Source organism: Balaenoptera musculus, chromosome 2 (assembly GCF_009873245.2).
Source record: "Balaenoptera musculus isolate JJ_BM4_2016_0621 chromosome 2, mBalMus1.pri.v3, whole genome shotgun sequence".
In the NCBI taxonomy this organism is placed as follows: Eukaryota; Metazoa; Chordata; class Mammalia; order Artiodactyla; family Balaenopteridae; genus Balaenoptera; species Balaenoptera musculus.
In genome coordinates this window covers 118,908,641-118,935,531 of record NC_045786.1, presented here as the reverse complement: position 1 = coordinate 118,935,531, position 26,891 = coordinate 118,908,641, and the positions used below count along the sequence as shown (strand labels likewise).

Below are 26,891 nucleotides of genomic sequence, written 5' to 3'. Positions count from 1 at the left end.
GGAGAAAGAGATATCCAGATCGAGGATAACCAGAGAGTTACAATTAAGATGAATCTAAAGGTACACACACCAAGACACATTACAACGATATTGCCAAAATATAAAGACAAGGAGAGAATCTTAAAAGCAGCAAGAGAAAAACCACTTGTTACATACAAGGGAACCCCACTAAGACTATCCGCAAATTTTTCAACAGAAACTTTGCAGGCCAGAGGGAGTGTCATGATATATTTAAAGGACTGAAATGCAAACAACCAACCAACCAAACAAACAAACAAAAAATACCACTGCCAAGTAAGAATACTCTTCCCAGCAAACCTATCTTTCAGCATTAAAACATAGGTAAAGAATTTTCCCAATCATAGTTGAAGGACTTTATCGCCATGATGCCAGCCTTACAAGAAATGTTAAAGAGAGGTATTCAAGCTGAAATAAAAGACATGGATTAGTAGCAAGAAAACATATGAAAGTGTAAATCTCACTAATAAAGTAAATACATAGTGAAATTCAGAATACCTCAATTCTGTAATGGAGGTGGGTAAAACACGTAACTCAACTCTGAAGGTTATAACTCAAAGTATTAAAATAACTATAATTACAACAATTTGTTAATGGATACACAGGTAAAAATGTAAATTGTGACATTAAAAAAATAAAACATGGGGGAGGATAGTAAAACTGTAGAGTTTTAGTATGTGTTCAAAGCTAATTCACTAACAGTTAAAAATAGGCCATTATAAATATAAGATGTTTTATGTAAGCCCAGTATAATTTAAAACATAAACCTATAGTAGTTACACAAAAGATAAAGAAATCTAAGCATACTACTACAGAAAATCAAATCAAAAACAGAGAACAGAGATGATGAGACAAGTAACTGCAAAAAAAAAAAAAAAACAGAAAACAATTACAAAATGGTAAGAGTAAGTCCATATTGATCAATAACTATATGCAAATAGATGAAATTTTCCAATCAAAATACATAGAGTGGAGAGGACCTTCAAGATGGCGGAGGAGTAAGACGGGGAGATCACCTTCCTCCCCACAAATAAATAAAAAATACACCTACATGTGGAAAAACTCTTACAGAACACCTACTGAACGGTGGCAGAAGACCTCAGACTTCCCAAAAGGCAAGAAACTCCCCACGTACCTGGGTAGGAAAAAATAAAAAAGAAAAAACAGAGACAAAAGAATAGGGATGGGATCTGCACCTCTGGGAGGGAGCTGTGAAGGAGGAAAACTTTCCACACACTAGGAAGCACGTTCACTGGTGGAAACAAGGGGTGGGCGGGGGTGAAGCTTCGGAGCCATGGAGGAGAGCACAGCAACAGGGGTGCAGAGGGCAAAGCGGAGAGATTCCCGCACAGAGGATCAGTGCCAACCAGCACTCACCAGCCTGAGAGGCTTGTCTGCCCACCCGCCAGGGTGGGTGGGGGCTGTGAGCTGAGGCTCCAGCTTCGGAGGTCGGATCCCAGGGAGAGGACTGGGGTTGGCTGCATGAACACAGCCTGAAGGGGGCTAGTGCGCCACAGCTAACTTGGAGGGAGTCCAGGAAAAAGTCTGGAACTGCCTAAGAGTCAACAGACCATTGTTTCGGGGTACGCGAGGAGAGGAGATTCAGAGCACTGCCTAAACGAGCTCCAGAGATGAGCGTGAGCTGGGGCTATCAGCACGGACACCAGAGACGGGCATGAAATGCTAAGGCTGCTGTCACAGCCACCAAGAAGCCTGTGTGCAAGCACAGGTCACTATCAACACCTCCCTTCCCGGGAGCCTGTGCAGTCTGCCACTGCCAGGGTCCCGTGATCCGGGGACAACTTCCCCAGGAGAACACATGACATGCCTCAGGCTGTGGCAAAGTCACGCTGGCCTCTGCCACTGCAGGAGCGCCCTGCATTCCATACCCCTCCCTCCCCCAAGCCTGAGTGAGCCAGAGACTCCTAATCAGCTACTCCTTTAACCCGCTCCTGTCTGGGCGAAGAACAGACGCCAGAGGGCGACCTACATGCCGAGGCCAGGCCAAATCCAAAGCTGAACCCCAGGAGCTTTGCAAACAAAGAAGAGAAAGGAAAATTTCTCCATGCAGCTTCAGGAGAAGTGGAGTAAATCTCCACAATCAACTTGATGTACCCTGCATCTGTGAAATACCTGAATAGACAAAGAATCATCTCAAAATTGAGGCAGTGGATGTTGGGAGCAACTGTAGACTTGGGGTTTGCTGTATACGACTGATTAGTTTCTGATTTTTATGTTTATATTAGTATAGTTTTAGCCCTTGTTATCATTGGTATATTTGGTTATTGGTTTTGTAGCTCTCTTCTTTTTTTATTACTTTTTTTATTTTAATAATTTAATAATATATAATAATAATATAATAATAATTTAATAATTTTTTATTTTATATTATTAATTTTATTAATTTATTTTTTTTTTCTTTTCATTCTTCTTTTCTACCTTTTCTTCTGAGCTGTGTGACAGACAGGGTCTTGGTGCTCCAACCAGGTGTCAGGCCCGAGACTCTGAGGTGGGAAAGCTGAGTTCAGGACACTGGACCACCAGAGACCTCCCAGCCCCATGTAGTATCAATTGGCAAGAGCTCTCCATCTCAACACTAAGACCCAGCTCAACTCAACGACCGGAAGGCTACAGTGCTGGACACCCCATGCCAAACAACTAGCAAGATAGCAACACAACCCCACCCATTAGCAGAGAGGCTGCCTAAAATCATAATCAGTTCACAGACACCTCAAAACAAACCACCAGATGCAGTACTGCTCACCAGAAAGACAAGATCCACAAGAACACAGGCACTAGTCCCCTCCACCAGGAAGCCTATACAACCCACTAAACCAACCTTACCCACTGAGGGCACACACCAAAGACAGTGGACACTATGAACCTGCAGCCTGCAAAAAGGAGACCCCAAACACAGTAAGTTAAGCAAAATGAGAAGACAGAGAAATACACAGCAGATGAATGAGCAAGGTAAAAACACACCAGACCAAACAAATGAAGAGGAAGTAGGCAGTCTACCTGAAAAAGAATTCAGAGTAGTGATAGTAAAGATGATCTAAATCTTGGAAATAGAATGGAGAAAATACAAGAAACATTTAACAAGGACCTAGAAGAACTAAAGAGCAAAGAAACAATGATGAACAACAGAGTAAATGAAATTAAAAGTTCTCTAGAAGGAATCAATAGCAGAATAACTGAGGCAGAAGAATGGATAAGTGACCTGGAAGATAAAATAATGGAAATAACTACCACAGAGCAGAATAAAGAAAAAAGAATGAAAAAAATGAGGACAGTCTAAGAGACCTCTGGGACAACATTAAACGCACCAACATTTGAATTACAGTGGTCCCAGAAAAAGAAGAGAAAAAGAAAGGGACTGAGAAAATACTTGGAGAGATTATAGTTGAAATGTTCCCTAATAAGGGAAAGGAAATAGTCAATCAAGTCCAGGAAGCACAGAGAGTCCCATACTGGATAAATCCAAGGAGAAACACTTGCCAAGACACACATTAATCAAACTATCAAAAATTAAATAAAAAGAAAATTATTAAAAGCAGCAAGGAAAAAGCAACAGATAATATACAAGGGAATCCCCATAAGGTTAACAGTTGATATTTCAGCATAAATTCTGCAAGCTAGAAGGGAGTGGCAGGACATATTTAAAGTGATGAAAGGGAAAAACCTAAAACCAAGATTACTGTACCCAGCAAGGATCTCATTCAAATTCAATGGAGAAATTAAAACCTTTACAGACAAGTGAAAGCTAAAAGAATTCAGCACCACCAAATCAGCTTTACAACAAATGCTAAAGGAACTTCTCTAGGCAGGAAACACAAGAGAAGAAAAGACCTACAATAACAAACCCAAAACATTTAAGAAAATGGTAATAGGAACATATATATCGATAATTACCTTAAATGTAAATGGATTAAATGCTCCAACCAAAAGATATAGACAGGCTCAATGGATACAAAAACAAGACCCATATATATGCTGTCTACAAGAGACCCATTTCAGACCTAGGGACACATACAGACTGAAAGTGAGGGGATGGAAAAAGATATTCCATGCAAATGGAAAACGAAAGAAAGCTAAGGTAGCAATTATCATATCAGACAAAATAGACTTTAAAATAAGGACTATTACAAGAAACAAAGAAGGACACTACATAATGATCAATGGATCAATCAAAGAAGAAGATATAACAACTGTAAATATTTATGCACCCAACATAGGAGCACTTCACCTCAATATATAAGGCAAACACTAACAGCCATAAAACGGGAAACTGACAGTAACACAAAAATGGTAGGAGACTTTAACACCTCACATTCACCAATGGACAGATCATCCAAAATGAAAATAAATAAGGAAACACCAGTTTTAAATGACACGTTAAACAAGATGGACTTAACTGATATTTATAGGACAATCCATCCAAAAACAACAGAATACACTTTCTTCTCAAGTACTCATGGAACATTCTCCAGGATAGATCATATCTTTGGTCACAAAGCAAGCCTTGGTAAATTTAAGAAAATGGAAGTTGTAACAAGTATCTTTTCCGACCACGACACTATGAGACTAGTATCAATTACAGGGAAATATCTATAAAAAATACAAACACATGGAGGCTAAACAATACACTACTAAATAACCAAGAGATCATTGAGGAAATCAAAGAGGAAATCAAAAAATACCTAGAAAAAAATGATGATGAAAACACGACGACCCAAAACCTATGGGATGCAGCAAAAGCAGTTCGCAGAGGGAAGTTTATAGCAATAAAATCCTACCCCAAGAAACAAGAAAAATCTCAAAGAAACAACCTAACCTTACACCTAAAGCAATTAGAGAAAAAAAAAAAAAAAACAAACCCAAAGTTAGCAGAAGGAAAGAAATCATAAAGATCTAATCAGAAATAAATGAAAAAGAAATGAAGGAAACAATAACAAAGATCAATAAAACTAAAAGTTGGTTCTTTGAGAAGATAAACAACATTGATAAACCATTAGCCAGACTCATCAAGAAAAAAAGGGAGAAGACTCAAATCAACAGAATTAGAAATGAAAAAGGAGAAGTAACAACTGACATGGCAGAAATACAAAGGATCATGAGAGATTCCTACAAGCACCTATATGCCAATAAAATGGACAACCTGGAAGAAATGGACAAATTCATAGACAAGCTCAACCTTCCAAGACTGAACCAGGAAGAAATAGAAAATATAAACAGACAAATCACAAGCACTGAAATTGAAACTGTGATGAAAAATCTTCCAATGAACAAAAGCCCTGGACCAGATGGCTTCACAGTTGAATTCTATCAAACATTTAGAGAAGAGCTAACACCTATCCCTCTCAAACTCTTCCAAAATATAGCAGAGGGGGGAACACTCCCCAACTCATTCTACGAGGCCTCTAACACCGTGATACCAAAACCAGACAAAGATATCACAAAAAAAGAAAACTACAGGCCAACATCACTGATGAACATACATGCAAAATCTTCAACAAAATACTAGCAAACAGAGTCCAACAGCACAGTAAAGAATCATACACCATGATCAAGTGGGGGTATCCCAGGAATGAAACAGTCTTCAATATATGCAAATCAATCAATGTGATACAGCATATTAACAAACTGAAGGGTAAAAACCATGTGATCATCTCAATAGATGCAGAAAAATCTTTGAACAAAATTCAACACCATTTATGATAGAAACTCTCCAGAAGGTAGGCATAGAGGGAACTTACCTCAACATAATACAGGCCATATATGACAAACCCACAGCCAACATCATTCTCAATGGTGAAAAATTGAAACCATTACCACTAAGATCAGAAACAAGACAAGGTTGCCCACTCTCACCACTATTATTCAACATAGTTTTGGAAGTTTTAGCCACAACAATCAGAGAAGAAAAAGAAATAAAAGGAATACAAATTGGAAAAGAAGAAGTAAAGCTTCATCTGTTTGCAGATGACATGATACTATACATAGAGAATCCCAAAGATGCTAGAAGAAAACTACTAGAGCTAATCATTGAATCTGGTAAAGTAGCAGGATACAAAGTTAATGCACAGAAATCTCTTGCCTTCCTATACACTAATGATGAAAAATCTGGAAGAGAAATTAAGGAAACACTCCCATTTACTACTGCAACAAAAAGAATAAAATACCTAGGAATAATTCTACCTAAGGAGACAAAATACCTGTATGCAGAAAACTATAAGACACTGATGAAAGAAATAAAGATGATACAAACAGATGGAGAGACATACCATGTTCTTGTATGGGCAGAATCAACATTGTGAAAATGACTATACTACCCAAAGCAATCTACAGATTCCATACAATCCCTATGAAACTACTAATGTCATTTTTCACAGAACTAGAACAAAAAATTTTACAATTTGTATGGAAAGACAAAAGACCTCGAATAGCCAAAGCTATCTTGAGAAAGAAAAACGGAGCTGAAGGAATCAGGCTCCCTGACTTCAGACTACACTACAAAGCTACAGTAATCAAGACAGTATAGTACTGGCACAAAAACAGAAATACAGAAAAACAGAAATTTAGTTACAACTAAATCTTTAAAAGTATTTTTAAAATATTATAATAAGCTTTGTGAATACTGGTCACTAATAAAAAAAGGAACAAATGGCCACATGATGAGTTAAAAAAAGGGATATCACTCTAGATTCCAAAGAAATTACATTGATAAGAAGAATATCTTTTAAACAATTTTATGCTGATTTAACAACTTTGGTAAAACTCTACTTGCCAAACTGACATGAGACAAATTTAAAACCTGAAGGGCCATTTATGTAATAAAAGTGTGTAGAAAAGTATGGGTTTTATTATGACTTATTATGTGAATCATAATTTACTAGTGAATTCTTCAAAGAAAAGAGAATAGAAAATGAAAGAACACTCCCAGTTAATTTATTAAATCAGTATAAATTTGATCTTAAATGCTGAAAATGGCAATTGGAAAACAATATAACAAAGACTGTAACAAGTTTCTCTATCTCCTGATCATAAATAAAAATAAAAAGCATCCTAAGCCCAATATAAACAAACTGAATCCAGCAATACATCAAATGCATAACACATCTTGATTCAGTTACATTTTATCTAGGAAGGCTCAATTTATTTAATATTTTAAAATGCATTGTAATAATATATAGAATTAATAGAATAAAGGAGAACAATCAAGATTATCCCATGATTATTTTATTTCTGATCACTTAAGAATCATTTGGGGGCTTCCCTGGTGACGCAGTGGTTAAGAGTCCACCTGCCAATGCAGGGGACACGGGTTCGGGCCCTGGTCTGGGAACATCACGCATGCCGCGGAGCAACTAAGCCCATGAGCCACAACTGCTGGGCCTGCGCGTCTGGAGCCTGTGCTCTGCAACGGGAGAGGCCGCGACAGTGAGAGGCCCGCGCATCGCGATGGAGAGTGGCCCCTGCCCGCCGCAGCTGGAGAAAGCCCTCGCACAGAGGCGAAGACCCAACACGGCCAAAAATAAATAAATTAATTAATTAAAAAAAAAAAAAAGAATTATTTGATAAACGCTTTCCATTTATGATTTTAAAAGCTTTAATCTGACCAGGAATATAAGGGAAATTATTCAGTCTCCTTTAAAAAACTCTACAAAGACATTAGAGCAAATATCTTTTATTTCTGAAATATTTGAAAGCTATCTTTGTGAAATCATAAAAAAAGGATGCTCAACATCATGATTTTCATGAAATACTTTGCTAGAATAATAAATAATAATTGATGAAGCATGTTCTAAAACTCTAAAAAGAAACTTTTGATATTGTTGAGATTAAAGAAAATCTGAATCTAAGTAGGGAATATGCCACGCTCATGGGTTTAAAGAATCACTATTGTAAAGCTGTCACTTCTCTCTGTATGAATATACAGATTCAGTGTGATCCCACCAAGATGTTGTTGATAACGTTCTGGGTTATTTTAGCGAAAATTGACAATATAATTCTAACATATATATGGAAATGTAAAGAGCCAAGAAGAGCCAAGGCAAGTATGGAAAAATCAAAGTTGGAGTAATCACATATCAGAAATCTAGTACTATTATCAAACTACAGCAAGTAAAACAGTGTTGTAATAATAAAAGGAGGGACAGAAAGATCAATGAAACAAAATGTAGAATCCTGAAATAAACACACAAATATGTAGTCAACTGATTTGTATATAAGCTGATGCTACAGGGCAGTGGGACAAAATTTTTTTCAATTAGTTCTGATTTAATTGGATATCCAGCTGGATAAAAATGAAGCTTGAATCCTACCTATGCCATATTAAAAAAATAAATTCCAGATGATGTTTTAACTATGAAAGATAACACAAAATCTTCCAGAAGATAATGATGAATACATTCATTAACTTGAGGAGGGAAAATGTCATTTAAACATGATGCAAAATCTATATGCAATAAGAAGAAAAATCAATAAATTGGACTACTTAAATTATAAAGTTCTCTGTTAGTTAAAAAAGACCCCGACAAGGTTGAAAAGATAAGCCACAGTGCAGGAGAAGTCTTTTGCAATACACATGGCCAACAAAAGCCTCAACATAAACAAATGTGCAAAAGACTAACAGGCCAGGAGGATATCTAGACAGCTAACTTTATTAGTGATCATTAGTGATTAGAGAAATATAAATTAAACCACAGTGAGACACCCCTACTTACCCACTAGAATGGCAAAAAATTTTAAAGAGTGGTAAAAACCAAGTATCGTTGAGACTATGGAGAAACAATTTTTTGTATACGGCTGCTGGCAGTACAATTTGTTACAACCACTTTGGAAAAATTGCTTGGCAATATATATTAAACTTTAATACATACATATGCTATTACCCAGCAGTTCTCCTCTTGAAATATATCTTACAGAAATTGTTTACATGTGCACAACTTATCTACTGTGGTAGAAATCAAAACAGTTGTTACTTTTTAGAGTAAGACTTAAAAAGGATGATTGTGGTGTCCAGTTGATATTCTATTTGTTGGGTGATAGTTTTTTTCTTTGTAACAATTCATTATATATTTATCAAGAAAAAGATTAAAACTTGAGACATTAAATAAATGCCGTGTGTGGAATTTGGGTCATAATTTGAACAAGTCAGCTATTAAACATTCATTAGATAATCAGGATAATTAGAATGATAACTAAATTTAAATATAGTAAAGAGATGTTAATTTTTAAAGAGTGAAAAGGGTACTATGTACTTTTAAGGGTTTTTTTTAACTTTTGGAGAGCATACTAAAATAATTCAGGTTGAAATCATGTGATCCTTGCATTTTCCAAAGTAATTCAGTTGAGGAGTTAGAGTGGGAGGGGGTAGAGAGGACAAAAGATTGGCCAAGAGTTGGTAATTGATGAAACTTCTTATTTACAAGGAGGTTCATTATCATTCTATAATTTTATATGTATTTTAAATATATCATAATAAATTACAAACAAAACAAATATGAAGAAATGACATCAACAACAATAAAACTAAATTTTGGAAAATTATAATCTCAAATTTGTGCCTACCAGGAAAGTTTCCTAGGTAGAATTTTCCAAATGGAAAATTTACACTTGAGGGATTCTTTTTATTCTTATGGCTGTATTTCATACTTAACTCCATGTTTATTTTTTGGATATACTCAATATTTGTATAGAGTTAGGGAAGCAGTGCACGTAGTCTGACAGACATACTGAAGAAGTTTGATATGCCAGTCAATAGTCTGTAGGCTTTGGTTCAGACACTACCACAGCCACCTTAAAGGGAGGAGTAAAAACTGTATTATTTTGTCAAGTCTCAAAGCAATACATTCAAATATCATTAGCACTGGCTACAACAACTACCTGGCATATATTCCCTCGACTCTCGAGAAGAGGCATTCACAACTCAGGTTAGGCATTTAATCTTTTTATAGCAGCTCCAGAGACAGGGAACACTGAAGTGTGTTGCAATATTTTCTAAACCTCAGTTGCAAAAGCTATCAAACCAGCATCCCTATGAGGATTCAGTTTACAGATAATCCTAACATGAATGGCAGATGCGTAGCCTCCCTTTGTGTCTCACTCGTTTAGTTGGGAACAACAGACCACCAATGTGAAAAATCATGAAAGAAAAATTCAAACTCTTATTTTGAACCAATAGATACAGAAAGGTACAATTACTTGAAACTGAAAAATGGGCAGATTTAGATTATGAAAGACAGATTGCTGATCCCTGAGAGAGAGATAAACAAAGGAATGAAGTTCTTAAAGAAGAGAGAGGACAGTGGGAAGAACCAGCGGAACTGGCCTTTGCTAGCAGAAGAGAGATTTCAAGAACTAGAGTAAAGAAGCAGATTATAAGAATAGATATATTTAAGACTGTGGAATTAATGGTGCGAAGATAATTTTCCATCTAGTTGCTTTTTTTTCCTCAATGATTTGTGAGGCTGAGAGTAAGACAGATTGATAAAGTACCACAGTGTACAGATTGTTTGCTTCCCCCCCTTCCCACTTCAGTCACTTCTTAATGTATCTCAGAGGAGAGCTGTAACTCTAAGTTTGCAGGATAAAAATGATGGGTGATATTCATATTAGGGTTGTGGGTAGGCTGTGCAGTGGAAAAGGTTTTATACCGCAAAAATCAATACATCAGTAAGTAATAAAAATCAATACATTTTATTCTGTACATTTCACCTAAAAATGCAGAAGAACATTTTAAGACTACAAGTGCTGAGGTAAACTAAAGGCAGGTGGCTTAGGGGTTCTGAAAATTACAGCACAAGCTATTGAAAAAACTGAAAGTTTATTTTTTTTTATTTTATTTTTTTTTTAAATTTTATTTATTTATTTTTTTATTTATGGCTGTGTTGGGTCTTCATTTCTGTGCGAGGGCTTTCTCCAGTTGTGGCAAGTGGGGGCCACTCTTCATCGCAGTGCGCAGGCCTCTCACCATCGCGGCCCCTCTTGTTGCGGAGCAGAGGCTCCAGACGCGCAGGCTCAGTAATTGTGGCTCACGGGCCCAGCTGCTCCGTGGCATGTGGGACCTTCCCAGACCAGGGCTCGAACCCGTGTCCCCCGCATTGGCAGGCGGATTCTTAACCACTGCGCCACCAGGGAAGCCCTGAAGGTTTATTTTTACAGGAATTTAGATCAAAAGAGAGTTCAAGAACACTTTCATGAAAGAATATCTTTGTTCTAGCTGCCCTCATAGAGGTAACAATATCAGCCAGTGATGTGCGTTCAGTTGTATCAATTCACTGTTTGTATTGACATATATATCTTCTTAAAAGTAGATAGAAATAAAATAACAACTATATTCAACATAAATAATTCATAAGCTTAAATCCAAATTTTTTCACCTAATCATTGGTTTAATCATTGGATTTTAGTTCAACAAGTGACAGAGGAAATTTATTCTGCCTTCTCATTAAACAGACGAAGAAACAGGGGTCGAGATGAGTGAATTTTACAGGTGCACAAAAGTAAAAGATGAAGTCTGAGGTCTAAGGTTTTTTGAGCCTCACACTCATGTTCATTCCCAAACTACAATATTTAATTCTAAAATGGAAAGAGAGGAAATGTGTAGAGTTAAGGCATTTTTATTCAATCTTCACCAGGAATCAAAAGGTCTGGTCTGGTTCTTACTTGTTCTGCTCTAGTTTTGTACATCTTACAGAAGAGGAGAAACTCTTTTTTAAAATAGTTTTATTGAGGTATACTTGATATACAAAGAAGTACAGCATATATTTAATGTGTACAATTTGATGAGTTTAGATATATGCAAACTACTACGATATCATCATCACAATCAAGGTAATAGACCTAGCAATCATTTCCAAAAGTTCCCTGTGTCTCTTTTATATTGTATATGGTAAGAACCCTCTTAATAGATCTTTAAGAACATAATACAGTATTGTTAAATACATGCAAAATGTTGTACAGCAGATCTCTGGAATTTATTCATCACGATAACTGAAACCGAAACTTTACACCCATTGAACCATGACTCCCTGTTTTCTCCTACCCCAGCCCTTGAGTTCAACCCCTCTGCTTCTGAGTCTGACTACTTTAGATACCTCATATAAATGGAATTATGAAGTATTTGTCCTTCTGTAACTTGCTTATTTCACTTAGCATAAAGTCCTCCAGGTTCATAATTGGTCCTACTTACTTAACTCTGCTCTTTCAAGTTCAATATAACATATTGTACAAATATGGATTACATTACACAACTAAATATTTGGATATCTTACATAAGAATAATTGAAAAACTTCTTTAAAATATCCACATTTGTTTTATATCAGAATTGACGTGTTTCAGTTGATAGTATTTCATTTTTGGAAAACGCAATTTAACTTGAATTCTTATATCAATATTTCTAGCTTTTGTATAACATCCAAATACACTTTCAAAAAAATTCCCAAACTTCACAAATTGATACTCTGTACTCTTTTAATATGTTTCTCTTTGCAAGTTTGTACTTATTATTTAGCTTATAAAAGTGAATCAATCATAGAATAAAGACATAAACTATCACACTATTGAGATTTTGGGAAACTTAAATGCTTCACAAACAAGAAGTAATGAACTAAATTTCACAAGAAGAATTTCATTATCTTTTTGAAAAATACTTTTCCATCTTCAGGGAGGAAAAAAGCATATTAGAAAAAAAGCATTATGCTAAGTGAAATATAGTTGGAATCTAAATTTTAAAAAAAGGTCATAGATACAGATTGGTGGATGCGAGAGGGGGGTGGGGAGTGGGAGGTGGGAGAAATCAGCAAACTGGGTTTTTGGTTATTGTTTATCTCAAATGAATAAAATTTTAAAATATATGTTATTAGTAAGCAGTGTCATAAGAATGACAAGATCAATTATAGAAATGGCAAGTATGGAACGAATTCCAGAACCTCCATTACTTCCGACAAATATTTATTCCCAGCACCTTCAATGTGCCAGGCACTCTGTCAGGTTTTGGGGACACAACAGTGAATAAAACAGAAGAAGTTCTTTTTCCATAGTGATTATTATATAGAGGAGGAAGAGAGACAGTAATCAAAAATTAACTAAAATATATGGCTCCCCCAAACATATTAAGCATAATAAATTATTTCTTTACTCAATGGACACAGTACATAGTATTTAATCAGGTAGCATTTGTGGTTAAATCATTGTAACACAATGAAATGCTTGAGCCTAGGTAACCTGCAGTTCTGACAAACATAGTTCTGCAGGTTTTCAGCATCCTACAAATATATCTGGGTCCCGGCTATAGTGTTACATCATCAGGTGGCAGTTGTCCACTCCAGTTTAAATACTGATTGGGAAGACTCTGAGTGAGGTTACCTTATAATGTATTCTTAAAGCATGAAAAATTTGTATAATGAAAGGATGAAAAGCGGTACTATTAATAATTTTTTACCAAGACAACTAACATAATCCAGGACTCTATACAAATCTACACTCACTCTAATTTTTTCCTGAGATTGACTAGTATATCTAGAATAGCTGGTGTGATTCCAGAAATCTCTAAATCTCTTCAAGATGGGGAACCTATTTTGAAAGCCCTATCCTAGGAGATTAGGACAGAGGAGTTTGAGGGCTATGGGGACTCAACAGATTTCCAAGGAAAGGTTGCCTGTCATTTTCCAGGTGGGTCTGGTTATCCTATTCATCAGTCCTCTACTTTGAAAATGGGGCTTCCCTGGTGGCACAGTGGTTAAGAATCCGCCTGCCAATGCAGGGGACATGGGTTTGAGCCCTGGTCTGGGAAGATTCCACATGCCGTGGAGCAACTAGGCCCGTGAGCCACAACTACTGAAGCCTGTGCACCTAGGGCCCATGCTCCGCAACAAAGAGAAGCCACTGCAATGAGAAGCCCGCTCACCGCAACAGAGTAGCCCCCGCTCGCTGCAACTAGAGAAAGCCCGCACGCAGCAGCGAAGATCCAATGCAGCCAAAAATAAATAAATAAATAAAAATTTTAAAAACTAAAAAAACCAGAAAACAGACAAAAGTCAGTTGTCAAACTCTAGTCACACTACTTGAATTCACATTATTATAACATATTATAGTATTATTAAATGTAACGGGAAAATACGGAAAAAGAAATCAATAAAGGAGATAGAGAGTTGTGTGGTCTAATATCAAATATTTTTGCCACACAAGAACTGCAGGAGATGAGCAGTCCAGTCAGGTATCTGGAGAGTGTTTTCCAAGAAGACTGAGTAGTATAGGTGTGTGCAAGAAACAGAAAGGAGATTAATGTGCCTGGAGTGGAGGAAATTGGGGGAGAGAGGCAGGAGATAAGGGAAAAGACTTGAGGAAAGCAAGGAATTGGGATTAGACCATGTAGAACACCAGGAGACAGTGTAAGATCTTTTATGTCTACTCTTAATACAATGCAAAGGATTTTCAATAGAAGGGAACTATTTGGCTTTCTATTTAAAAATCATCATTCTAACTGCCATGTTGAAAAGAAACTCTATGGAGGCAAGAGAAGGTGGGAGATCAGTCAGCAGGCTAGAACTCATTAGAGTTTGGATGTATACATGTACTTCAGATTTTAATTATGCATACATATATACTACATTCACAAAACATAATTTTTATTATGTAAATTTTGAAAAATACAAAAGAGTATGGACAATAGAATGATGAACTCCCATGAGCCCATCACTCAGCTTCAATCATTAACAACGTATGGTTTTATTTCTGCCTCTTCAATTCCACATCCCTAGCCTCCATGGGACGATTTTAAAGCAAAGTACATCATATCATTCATCCATAAATACTTCAAAATATACTTCTAAATTTTAACATATCATTATCGCATCTAATTAATATTTATCAATGTCAGTAAATATTGTCAGCACTCAAAGTTTTCTAAAAATCTCACGAGTGTGTTTCTTTTTTATACCGGTTTGTTTAAATCCAGATCCAAATAATAAAATTCTGAATGTATTTTTAAGTGCAGTGGTCTAAGAGGCCAGTCAGGTGGCAAAACCATACCTGAAGCCCTTAATCAGAGAAAATTTAGTATGAATAACTCCTAGCTAGATACTGAAACACCAGAAGGAAAAAAAAATGGTTTCTATGGTATCACAGAAATGACACATGATGAGGCAGCTGCCACATATAGAGCTGAGGCTACAAAAGGAAGCAGGTTGAAATTATTAAAATTTAGCATGCTGGGGGAAGAGCCTTGTATTAGTCTGTCTGGGCTATGGGCTACCATAACAAAATGCCACAGACTGCATGGCTTAAACGCCAAGAATTTGTTTTCTTATAGTTCTAGAAGCTAAAAGTCTGAGATCAGGGTGCCTACCTAATTGGTTCTGGTGAGGGTTTCCCCTTGTCTTGCAGATGTCTGCCTTCTATAGTATGTTCACATTGCCTTTCCATGGAATGTGTCCATGGAAAAAAGAGAGGGACTGATCTCCCTGGTGTCTCTTCTTACGAGGACTCTAATTCTATCAGATCATGGACCCCCTCCCCTTTATCATCTCATTTATCCTTCATTATTTCTTTAGAGGCTCCAGCTCCCAGTACAGCCACACTGGGGGTTAGGGATTCAACATATGACTTTTGAGGAGACACATAACAAGCCCCATGGAGCTGGAATCCAGACATCTGAGAAAGTGCTGCTCCACAATGGTTGCTTGTGTCTTTGAGCGTGAAAGAGGGGTCCCTCTGTACTAAGATCCAGACTTTGAAGGAGAGTGTACTAATCAGTTTGTGCTAGTGTCTCAGGGGGAGTAGGATGAATATAGTTCTGCATGTGTTAGAAAAACTGCAAACTGAAACTAACTACAGTTACTACAATGACCTGCCACTGCTGAAGTGAAGTATTACTGACAGAAACAGGAAAGGAGCAAGAGCACTCTTCAGAATAGAGGGAACAAGTCCCTTCTTTTTCCTTTAGCTTTCCTGTCTCCCTCTAGTTCTTACTATTAACAGAGACTAACAGGGAACAAGTTGGCAAATCAGAAATGTGATTTTCAGAGTTTTAGACCAGCACCAGAAAGCAGAATATGGAAAATTCTGTTTGGAGTTGAGATATCTATTAAATATTATACTTCTTTAGAGTTTGTCAGTATGGATTCAAGTTTCCTTGTGGCTAAGTTTCCTAATGTGAGTAACCATATAGCTACTTTGTCAGGGACAGTCCACTTTACACTTGTTGTTAGACTTCACATGCGGTTTGTGTTTCTGTTCACCATGAAACATGCCCAAGTTTGAATAAAAGGCTATAAGATCATGCAACCAAACTGACACATGTGACTTTAGGCAATGATTTAATTTACTTCTTCAACACTACTAGCCCAAAAGCAATTACTTAGAAAGAGTCCAAAAATAAAGTGTACTTTCTTTTGTTACATGTCTGCATTCAAGTGAATGATGTAATATTTAAGCCGTAGGTTTTGTTTTGTAGTATTAGAAAAATTACAAATTTTACTCAAGTTTCACTTTAAGTAACAAAAATCTTCTAGGTTGCTCTAAGCTACTTCCCCTTCTCCCTTCCTTTTGTATTGTCCTTGAAGTCCATACAATAAGATTTACCTTAAAAAAATATCACAGACCATGATTTATAAATATGGTTGATGAAAATATCTTCAGAATTATAAAAGGGAGGGACAATTTTCCTTCATGGAAAACTGGGTGAAAGGGAGATATCACTAAAAGTTTATTTCAAAAACTTGCCACAGACCTTCTGGAGTGTGAAGAAGAGAGGAAATGGTATCCATCTTAAACTAGAAGCAAAATGCCTAAAGCTTGATGAAGCTGCCTACATGCACTAACAGAGAGAGAGGGCTGCATTGGGAAGGAGTTGCACTTTTCCCTACAATAGGTGAGGATGTTGGTTGTGGTTTACTTAAAAAGGGATTTCTGAGGAGTAACATCAGAAATAAAGATAAAAACAAGATAAAAACATAGGTTGTTCCTGACTTCCTCCCCATCACAAGAACAACTAACAACTATTCAAGAACAAGAAACCACTGAGAACATTCTAGAACACAGGGATGAGTCCGATGCAACTCCCAGCACCTCAGAGACCAAGACAGAGTGCATTAGAAGGGTAAGAGATATGGCTTCTTATTGACTGAATTGCCCCTCCCTCAGGCAAGCACAGTACCACAGAGAGAGGTCTCCCCTGAGCCTCCAGTTTCTAATGGGAAAAGAGAACCTAGGGGGACAACCAGCCCCTTAACCCAGCATTGTGAATGGCTTTGTGGGACTCCCTACTCTGATCTGGCACTGCAGGGATTGCAGGGGAATCTGTGGGACTCAAGCACTGGGAATATGACTGTGAGAAAGCAGAGGGGAGTGGCTTGTAACAACCAGCACCCAGATCTTGGCGTATTGAGTTCATACCTGCAGTTCCCAAGTAGTAATCTCAACCAGCAGCTTTGCTCATCTGCAGAACCACATTGGGGTGCACTCCAACCAGGGAACTCAGCAGGGTGCAGATCTGCCTGATTTAGATCCTCAAGCAAAGAATTTTGTGAACCCTAGAGCCCAGTTTGCCTATGTCTTATCAAAGAGCTGAATCACAGCCCCACCCACTGTGGATAGTGTCTTCCAGTCTCATCTGACCAGAGGACTGGAGATAACTCCTAGAAAATGTTCCACTGGCACTCAAGCTGAGAGGAGGGCAAGCAAAGCTGAAGACCCCCAGAGCAAAGTCATTACACTTCCTGATTTCTAGCTACACTATAAAGGTAGAGTCATCAAAACAGTATGGTACTGGCATGAAAATAGAAAAATAGACAAATGGAACAGAATCAAGGGTCCAGAAATAAACCCATGTGTATACAGTCAACTCATATTTGACAAGGGAGCCAAAAATACTCAATGGAGAAAACACAGTCTCTTCAATAAATGGGGTTGGGATAATGGATATTCACATGTAAAAGAATGAAATTGACCCATAACTTATATCACTCACAAAGTTGAACTCAAAATGTATTAAAGACTTAAATGTAAGACCTGAAATCATGAAACTCCTAGGAGAAAAACGTGGGAATAACCTCCTTGACATGGGCCTTAATAGTGATTGTTTTGGGGGTATGACACCTAAAGCACAAGCAACTAAATCAAAAACAAACAAGTGGGACTACAAACTAAAAAGTTTCTGAACAGAAAAGAAACCATCAACAAAATGAAAAATACAACGTATGGAGTGGGAAAAAATATTTCCAACCATATATCTGAAAAGGGGTTAATTACTCAAAATATATTTATATATACTTTATATTTATACTATTTATTTATATATACCTATTAAAATATTTTATATTATTATATACTTATATATGTATACATATTTTATATGTATATATACTTTAGTATTCCTTCATCTCAATAGCAAAGAAACCAGTAACCCAATTAAAAAAAAACTTGGGCAAAGGACCTGAATAGACATTTCTCCAAAGAAGAATACCCAAAAGCTTAACAGGTATCTGAAAAGATGCTCAATAACTAATCATTAGGGAAATGCAAATTAAAACCACAATGAGATATCATCCACACTCATTAGAATGGCCATCATTAAAAAGACAAGAGATAGCAAATGCTGGTGTGGATGTGGAAAGAAAGAAACCTTGTACGCTGTTGGTAGAATTGTAAATTGGTAGAGCCACTATGGAAAACAGCATGGAGTAGTCTCAAAAAATTAAATATAGAACTACTTACTATATGATCCAGCAATTTTACTTCTGGGAATATATTCAAAGGAAATGAAGACACTAACTCAAAATGATACATGCACCTCCATATTCATAGCAGCATTATTTATAATAGCCAAAACATAGAAACAATCTAAGTGTCCACCTATGGATTACTGGATAAAAAATTGTGACATATAAAATTCAGCCACACAAAAGAAATGAGGCAATCCTACCATCTGTGACAATATGAATAAATCCTGTAGGCATTATGCTAAGTGAAATAGGTGAGAGAAAGACAAATAATGTGGTATGATCTCACTTATATGTGGAATCTAAAAAAAAAATTTAAAAATGAGCTCATAGAACAGAAGACAGATTAGTTGTTGCCAGCAGTGGGGGATAGGGGATGGAAAAAATGGGTAAAGTGGTCAAAAGGTACAAACTTCCAATTATAAAATAAGTAAGTCTTGGGGATGTAATGCACAGCATGGAAAGTATAACTAATAATCCTGTATTGCATATTTGAAAGTTGCTAGGAAAGTAGATCTTAAAAGTTCTTATTATAAGAAAAAAATGTAGCTCTGTATTGTGATGGATGAACTACACTTATTGTGATGATTATTTTTGCAAGATATACAAATATCAAATCATGTTGTCCACCTGAAACTAATGTAATGTTATATGACAATTATACCTCATTTTTAAAAAGTGAAGGAAAAATAAAGGCTTTCTCAAAAATTGAGAGAATGTGTTGCCACTAGACCTGCCTTGCAAGAAATGTTAAAAGAAATTCTTAAAACAGAAGGAGAATAATATAGGTCAGAAAAGCCAATCTACATAAAGAAAGGAAGAGAATGCATGAAGGAAAAAGTGAAGGTAAAATAAAACCTCTTCTTTTTCTTAATTGATATAACATAACAGTTTGTTCACCAAAATAATAGCAGTAACACAATTACATATATGTGTGTGTGTGTGTGTGTGTGTGTATATATATATGTTCATATATGCTTATATATAAGTGAAATAAATGCCAGAAATGATACAAGGGATAGAAGGCAGAAACTAGGATTATTTGGTTGCTATAAGATATTCATACTACCTGTGAAGGGATTTAGTATTATTGGAGACTTGGATTAGCTATAAATGTATATTGTAAATTCTAGGGCAAACATTTAAAAAAGTAAAAAAAAAAGTGTAACTAATATGCCAAGAAAGGGGAGAAAATAAAATAATATAAAATGCCCAATTTAAACCATAAAAAAAAACCAGAAAAAGAGCAGAAGACAAAAATAGAAACAAAGATCACAGGCAATAATAATGGATATAGTAGATATCAATCCAACTAAATCAATACTCACTTTGAATGTCAATAGTCTAAATTAAGTCTAAATTAAAAACAGATTCTTAGAGTGGGTCAAAAAACATGCCCCAACTATAAGTTGAAATACACTTTATATATAAAGACATATGTGTATATATATATATATATATATGTGTGTGTGTGTATATATATATATATATGTGTGTGTGTGTGTGTGTGTGTGTGTATGTATATACGTATAAAGACAATGTTAAGTGGATGGAGAAAAATATACTATGCTAACAATAATCAAAACAAAGAAGAATGTTAATTATGTTAATTTCAGACAGACCAGACTTTAAAGTAAGAAAAAATTATCCGGGATAAAAAAGGGCATTACATAATGACAAAGGGACCAGTTCTCCAAGAAGACATTTCTTGAAGTGTGTGCACTTAACAACAGATTATCAAACTACCTGAGGCAAAAACTGATAGAAATGCAAGGAGTAATATATTAATCTACTATACATGAGGCTGAAATCAATAAGGACATAGTTGAACTCAACAACACTTTCAGCCAACTGGACATAATTGACTTCTATAAACCTCTTTATCCAACAAAAGCAAAATTAACATTTTTGTCAGACTCACATGGAGCGTTCACCACAATAGGTCACATTCATGAAACACATCTTAACAAATCTGAAAGAATAGAAATCATGGAATTTCAATTAGAGCACAATAGAATTAAATTAGACATCAATAACAAGAAAGACATCTGGAAAATCTCCAAATATGTAGAGATTAAACACCACACTTCTATGTAACATATGGGACAAAAAAGAAATCTCAAAAGAAATTTTAAAATATTTTGAAATGAATAAAAATTAAAAAATATAACTAATTAAAACTTGTGGGATGCAGTGAAAGCAATGCTTAGAGTGAAATGTATAGCATTGAATGCATATATTAGAAAAGAAGATCCATATTCATAATTTAAGTTTCCACCTTAGGAAACTAGCAAAAAAAAAAAAACCATATTAACTCCAAAGTAAGCAAAGAGAATGTCTGGTGTGTGACAGTGGATGCACAACATCACTGGAGGAGGAGAGTGAAGCTGATGATGGAGATGATCTAGCAGGCAGTGCAGTACACCAAAGCCATGCAGAGCCATAAGCTGGACCTCCAGGAGTATAAAATTCCTGTCATTGAAAATCTAGGTGCTACCTTAGACCACTTTGATGCTATTGATTTTTCTGGCAATGTAATCAGGAAACTAGGTGGTTTTTCTTTAGTCAGAAGACTGAAAAAATTATTAGTGAACACCAATAGAATATGTCATATAGGTGATGGACTTGGTCAGGCTCTGCCCTGTCTGACAGAACTTATTCTCACCAGCAATAATCTTGTGGAACTGGATGATCTGGACTCTTTGACATCTCTCAAATAACTGACTTCTCTAAGTACGTTAAGAAATCTTCTAAAAAAGAAGTAGTATAACAGACTGTATGTAATTTATGAAGTTCCACAAGTCAGAGTATTGGATTTCCAGAAGGTGGAACTTAAAGAGTGCCAGGAAGCAGAGAAAACGTTCAAGGGCAGACAAGGGGCACAACTTGCAAAGGATATTTCCATGAGAAGCAAAACTTTCAATCCAGGTTATGGTTTGCCAAGTGACAAAAAGAAAGGCGGGCCATTTGCAGGGGATGTAGAAGCAGTCAAGAATGCTAATGCATCAACCCTCGCTGAAGTGGAGCCCCTGAAGGGTTTTCTATTGTCTGATACCTGGCAGAGAATGCAGATCAATCAGGCCCCACTGATGACTGACGGTGAAGAGGAAAGGGAAGAAGACATAGCCACACATGGGTCCTGAGCAGTGTGGCCTCTGAATATCTACAGGATATATAATATGTCCACCTGGGACAAGTCCTGCTCTTTGAATATTGAATAATAGCCTTGCTTATGTCAACAAAGTGGAGTTCAAAAGCACTGTTGAAATGTCTAAAACTGCTGCTGGTAACTTTGTAATATAAACTTTGAAATCTAAATGCCAGTTTTCTACAAATAGTAAAAATAAGGGACATTCACTGTGCTGCCAAAAAGAATATAAAAAGAGTAAGCAGAAGAAAATATATAATAACACAGCAGAAATCATCAAACTGGTAAGAGTAAATCAGCAGAAAAAAAAAAAAATCAGTGAAACCAAAAGCTGGTTCGTTCTTTGTAAAGATCAATAGAAACAATAAACATCTAGCTAAGCTAATTAAAAAAAGAAAGAAAGAGGATGAAAAATGTTAGTATCAGAAATAAAAAAGGGAATATCACTACAGATCCCATGGAATTTAAAAAGCTAATAAAGGAATACTATGAAAAACTCTATGCCTATAATTTGATAACATAGATAAAATGGACCAATTCTTTGGAAGATATGATATGAAAAAATTAACACAAAAAGAAATAGATGATCTGAATAGGCCTGTATCTTTTAACAAACTGAATTAATTATTTTCCAAAACAGAAAACACAAAGTCCAAATGGGTTCACTGGTGAATTCAACTAAACATTTAAGGAAGAAATGGTACCAATTCTCTATAGTCTCTTTCAAGCAGAGGGAAAACTTTTTAATTCATTCTATGAGGTCAGCATTTGGTACTATGTAGTACCAAAAACAGTTACAAGAAAAGCAAACTACAGACCAATATATCTCATGAACATAGGTGCAAAAATATGAAACAAAATATTAGCAATTCAAATCCAAAAATGTATAAAAATAGTTGTACACCACAATCAAATGGGATTTATTACAGTACTGCAAGGCTGATTCAATATTTGAAAATCAAATTATGTAATCCATCACATCAACAGGGTGAAAAAGAAAAATCACATGATCATATCAATAGATGACAAAAAAGTATTTGACAAGATACAATACCCAATCATGACACAAACTTTTAGTAAACTAGGAATAGAGAGGAACTTTCTCAACATGTTAAATGCTATCTACAAAAGGCCTACAACTAACATTATACTCAAAGGTGAGACATTCAAAGCTTTTCCACTAAGATCAGGTACAAGACAAGAATGTACCCTCTCATCACTCCTATTCAACATTGTGCTACAAGTCCTTGCTAATGCAATAAATCTGGAAAAGAAAATAAAAGGTAAATAGATTGTGAAGGGGACTCTAAAGCTGTTTTTGTTCTCAGATGATATGACAGTCTATAAAGAAAATCTGAAAAAATCAACAAAAAGTTCCTGGAACTAAAAAGCAATTATAGCAGGTTGCAGGATGTAAGGTTAATATACGAAAATCAGTTGCTTTCCTGTGTACCAGCAAAGAAAGAGTGGAATTTGAAAGTAAACACACAATACCATTTATATTATCATGTTATAATATAAATTATTATGTTATACTATTATTATATTTTACCCCAAATGAAATACTTAGGTATAACAAAATATTATAAGATCTGGATGAATAAAACTACAAAAGTGTGATGAATAAAATCAAAGAAGAACTAATAAATGGAGATACATTCATGTTCATGGATAGAAAGACAATATTGTCAAGATGTCAGTTCTTCCCAAATTGATGTATAGATTTAATACAATCCTGATCAAAATCCCATCAAGTCACTTTATGAATACTGAAAGAGTGATTCTAAAGTATATATGGAGAGGAAAAAGACCTATAATAACCAACACAGTGTTGAAAATGAATAACAAAGTTGAAGGACTGATCCTATTTAACTTCAAGACTTATTATAAAGCTACAGTAATCAAGAGTGTGCTATTAGCAAAAGAACTGACACATAGATCAATGGATCAGAATAGAGAGTCCTGAAATAGACCTAAAATATGTAGTCAACTGACCTATGATGAAGGACCAAAGGCAATACAATGAGGCAAAGACAGTTTCTTCAACAAATGGTACTAGAACAACTGGACATCCACATGCCAAAAAAATTAATCTAGACACAGACCTCACACTCTTCACATAAGCTAACTTAAAATGGACCTTAAGCTTAAATGTAAAATGCAAAACTACAAAACTCCTAGAAGATAAAATAGGAGAAGATCTAGATGACCTTGGATATAGGGATGACTTTTTAGGTACAACAGTAAAGACACAATACATGAAAGAAATAATTGATAAGCTGGAGTTGATTAAAATTAAAAATTTGTATTCTGCAAAAGATAATATTAAGGGCATTAGAAGACAAGTCACAGATTGGAAGAAAATATTTGCAAGACACTTCTGATAAAACACTATTATCCAGAATATACAAAGAACACTTAAAACTCAACAATAAAAAAAACCTGAATTAAAAAATGGGCCAAACACCTTAACAGACATTTCACCAAAGAAGATTACAGATGATAAATTAATGCATGAAAAGATGCTCCAAATCATGTTATCAGGGAATTGCAAATTAAAACCATGAGATACCACTACACACCTATTTAATGTCCAAAATCCAGAATGCTGACAACACCAAATGATGAAGATGTAGGGCAACAAGAACTCTCATACACTGCAGGTAGAAATGAAAAATAGTACAGTCACTTTGGAAAACAGTTTGATGGTTCATACAAAACTAAACATATTCTCACCATGTGATCCAGTGATCACACTCCTTGGTATTACCCAGAGGAGCTGAAAACTTATTTCTACACAAAAACTTGTACATAGATTTTTTTTTTTTGACTCACTGTTATATTTATTTAACTAATAACCTCTCCTACTTTATTGGAAAGAATGTTTGATTTCAAAAAAGTAAATACAGTACTCAGCATTTCACAATATACATGTTACACAAGGAAGGAAACATTTGTCTATTCTTTCCCAAAAATATATCTATGACATAATAAATTCTATAAAGATACTCCAGGCTGTTACTGATGGGCATCTGTGATCAGTAGACATTGGCTCTATAGTTTGAATAGTCTTGCTATAGGACCAGAAACTTTCTTTTTTTTTTTTTTAAACATCTTTATTGAAGCATAATTGCCTTACAATGGTGTGTTAGCTTCTGCTTTATAACAAAGTGAATCAGTTATACACATACAATATGTTCCCATATCTCTTCCCTCTTGCATCTCCCTCTCTCCCACCCTCCCCATCCCACCCCTCTAGGTGGTCACAAAGCACCGAGCTGATCTCCCTGTGCTATGTGGCTGCTTCCCACTAGCTATCTATTTACATTTGGTAGTGTATATATGTCCATGCCACTCTCACCCTGTCACATCTCAACTCTCCCCCTCCCCATATCCTCAAGTCCATTCTCTAGTAGGTCTGTGTCTTTATTCCCATCTTGCCACTAGGTTCTTCATGGCCTTTTTTTTTTTTTTCCCCTTAGATTCCGTATATATGTGTTAGCATACTGTATTTGTTTTTCTCTTTCTGACTTACTTCACTCTGTATGACAGACTCTAACTCCATCCACCTCATTACAAATACCTCCATTTCATTTCTTTTTATGGCTGAGTAATATTCCATTGTATATATGTGCCACATCTTCTTTATCCATTCATCTGTCGATGGACATTTAGGTTGCTTCCATGTCCTGGCTATTGTAAATAGAGCTGCAATGAACATTTTGGTACATGACTCTTTTTGAACTATGGTTTTCTCAGGGTATATGCCCAGTAGTGGGATTGCTGGGTCGTATGGTAGTTCTATTTGTAGTTTTTTAAGGAACCTCCATACTGTTCTCCATAGTGGCTGTATCAGTTTACATTCCCACCAACAGTGCAAGAGTGTTCCCTTTCCTCCACACCCTTTCCAGCATTTATTGTTTCTAGATTTTTTGATGATGGCCATTCTGATCGGTGTGAGATATCTCATTGTAGTTTTGATTTGCATTTCTCTAATGATTAATGATGTTGAGCATTCTTTCATGTGTCTGTTGGCAATCTGTATATCTTCTTTGGAGAAATGTCTATTTAGGTCTTCTGCCCATTTTTGGATTGGGTTGTTCGTTTTTTTGTTATTGAGCTGCATGAGCTGCTTGTAAATCTTGGAGATTAATCCTTTGTCAGTTGCTTCATTTGCAAATATTTTCTCCCATTCTGATGGTTGTCTATTGGTCTTGTTTATGGTTTCCTTTGCTGTGCAAAAGCTTTTAAGTTTCATTAGGTCCCATTTGTTTATTTGTGTTCTTATTTCCATTTCTCTGGGAGCTGGGTCAAAAAGAAACTTCCTGTGATGTATGTCATAGAGTGTTCTGCCTATGTTTTCCTCTAAGAGTTTGATAGTGTCTGGCCTTACACTTAGGTCTTTAATCCATTTGGAGTTTATTTTTGTGCATGGTGTCAGGGAGTGTTCTAATTTCATACTTTTACATGTACCTGTCCAATTTTCCCAGCACCACTTATTGAAGAGGCTGTCTTTTCTCCACTGTATATGCTTGCCTCCTTTATCAAAGATAAGGTGACCATATGTGTGTGGGTTTATCTCTGGGCTTTCTATGCTGTTCCATTGATCTATATTTCTGTTTTTGTGCCAGTACCAAACTGTCTTGATTACTGAAGCTTTGTAGTATAGTCTGAAGTCAGGGAGCCTGATTCTCCCAGCTCCATTTTTCGTTCTCAAGATTGCTTTGGCTATTCGGGGTCTTTTGTGTTTCCATACAAATTGTGAAATTTTTTGTTCTAGTTCTGTGAAAAATGCCAGTGGTAGTTTGAAAGGGATTGCATTGAATCTGTAGATTGCTTTGGGTAGTAGAGTCATTTTCACAATGTTGATTCTTCCAATCCAGGAACATGGTATATCTCTCCATCTATTTGTATCATCTTTAATTTCTTTCATCAGTGTCTTATAATTTTCTGCATACAGGTCTTTTGTCTCCTTAGGTAGGTTTATTCCTAGATATTT

General features: G+C 35.9%; 1 pseudogene; it reads left to right on the top strand.

The window, feature by feature from the left end:
* Positions 1 to 383: 383 nt before the first annotated feature.
* On the top strand, positions 384 to 21,887 carry LOC118889901 (annotated as a pseudogene).
* Positions 21,888 to 26,891: the final 5,004 nt, after the last annotated feature.